Source organism: Cebus imitator, unplaced genomic scaffold (genome assembly GCF_001604975.1).
Source record: "Cebus imitator isolate Cc_AM_T3 unplaced genomic scaffold, Cebus_imitator-1.0 Scaffold389, whole genome shotgun sequence".
NCBI lineage: Eukaryota > Metazoa > Chordata > Mammalia > Primates > Cebidae > Cebus > Cebus imitator.
Genome location: NW_016107704.1, coordinates 901,224 through 903,782, shown reverse-complemented (window position 1 = coordinate 903,782; position 2,559 = coordinate 901,224).

Sequence of the window (2,559 nt, the reverse complement as noted above, 5' to 3'; positions counted from 1 at the left end):
AATTAAACTGACAACAAACAGATTAACAAGAGAGAATCACACAAATGTTTGCTAAGTCATGTGTACTCATGGGAGCACTCAGAGGGGTGGTTAGAATTAGGGGTCTATAAGGGAAAGAGAGTAGGGAGAAAGGATAATTCTGGAAAGCACATTACTTTTTGGAAAGACAAATAGGCCCTCAGGAGAATAGACAGGAAGTATGACAGTCTCGTGACAATGTCTTTCTGGGTGGGAGGCCAACTTCTCTTCTCTTAAAAAAGATTAGAGCTTCTGGGAGGGGATTTACAATAATGGAGTTCTTTTGGGAAGCTCCTCTTTTAGGCAGGTAAGAGATTTCAGGAACTCAAATGCCTTCAGCTCAATAGTTAGAATAATCCTTACACCAAAGTGGTATATTTTGAGGTGGCATTTCCTGATTCCCTTCACTGGAAACCAAAGAATCCTAAAAATAGATTTTGCTTTCTTAATTTCTCTATTTAAATGCTTTTATGGACAGTGAAATCAAGGTTTGAAAGACATTTTTTTAAAAAAATTGATAACTGGACTAAGCCCTATATATGTTCATGTACAGTTTCTGCCCAAATTACCCCCAAATCGTCACTTTCACAAACTGAAAAACTGCACAGCGTTATCACATCCTGCAAACTGCAGAAGCTGTCAAGTCACAATCAAAGCTGCAGATGAATCCTACTGGCAGTCATGATATACGTGTTAATGACCAGCAGAATCCGATACTGAAAAAAAAAACGTTTAAAAAATCCCTTCATCCCAGCACCCATGGCCTCTAGCTTTCATGGAGACCCTATTAGCAAAGAGGACGTCGATTTGTTTACCCATTTCTGGTTGCTACTGGTGCGCCTATAGAATTGATGTTTGCATTACCCGTTTTCTGGCTGCTATGTTGAGACAGCATCAGATTATAAATATACTTGGCTGTGTAATACTTTAGGTAAAGATGGATACAAAAGGTGCTAGAAGAGTAAACAAGGCAAGCTTTTCTAGTACAAACTGTAGCGCTAAAGTCTAATGGGTATGGAGAATCCAACCCCATTTAAAACTCTAACAAACAAGAGGACAGTTTGAATGAATATGGAGAAAACTGAGGTGGTCACCAGTATCCTGTTCCATTTCTGATTCACCTGCAGCCTTTACTTAGTCATCCCACCTGCTTTTAGATTTCTCCAAGTGCCAAGAAAGTAGGGCATAAGTCCCCTTTTATGGGAGCTGTATTAATCATTTCTGATAATCAACTACATGAGATGAGTTGCTCATTTACCAAAATGCATGGTCACTTGCTCATTGGTGCAAGAGGTATTTGTGTGCATTTGCAATATGCAAGCAAGTGCACCCGGAGTATGCAGGTAAATGACAGGTCCTCTCTTCCAGCTGCTGGGAGGATGAACTCTAAAAGGAGAGAAGAGGTGAACACAAAAATAGCCACACCCAGGGCAGAGCAGGGTCAGCATCAGAGGACAGTTAGAAAGTTAGGGCGTTTAGGTTGATTCCATGTAAACCTAGATGATCATCAGTGACAGATTGGATAAAGAAAATGCAGTACCTACACACCGTGGAGTACTATGTAGCTGTAAAAAAGAATGAGATTGTGTCATTTGTGGGAACATAGATGAAGCTGGAGAGTATTATCCTCAGCAAAATAACACAGGAACAGAAAACCACATACTGCCTGTTCTCGCTTCTAAGTGGGAGATAAATGGTAAGAGCTCATGACCACAAAGAAGGCAACAGCAGACCCTGGGGTCTACTTGAGGGGTAGAGTGGGAGGAGGGAGAGGAGCAGAAAAATAACCTTGGGTACTGGACTTTATGTGTGGGTAATGAAATAAGCTGTAAAACAAACCCTTGGAACATGAGTTTACATATATAGCAAATGTGCACATGTGCCCCTGAACCGAAGATAAAAGTTAAAAAAAAAGAAAGGGTGGGTCCTCTGTGCAAGGAACGGTTCCCATCAGGACGTGATATTTGAGATTTAACGTCCGGCAATGCCTTCCACAGGCAGAAGCCAAGGGCCAGGCACAGAGGCGGTTAATTCTCTAAAACAAAAGCATACACAGGGAGGGCGGTGGCTGCTGTGGAAATACCTGGAGAGGACAAGGACTGAAAGAGGAGGGCATGGCCACCTGGTGAGCCCCCGCCCTGCCCCGTGAGGGGGCCTTGACAATCCCCCTCCACTCTACCGCCTTTTCTTTGCAGTCTCCAAGACTGGCAGCATTTTAAAGCGTGAGTTAAATATAGATAAACGTGTGCGTCAACGAATTCATAAGAGCACAAAGGGCCAAACAAGGATTTCAAATCGTAATTGAAGGAAAGCAGTCAATAATTGACTCCTCTCGTCTCCCAAAGCAATGGAACATTTAGCAAAGAGCTAAGCCAAGCTGCCTCATCCTGAGAGTTACACACCAATTACATTCTGAACCACATCAGTGTTCAAATCTGAACTGATATCTAATTTCAAGCACATAATGCATGAAGTACTTTTGTTTAAATCTCATTTCTTTGCTCGCTTAAAGAAACCCAGAAAAGGGAAGACAATTGGAAA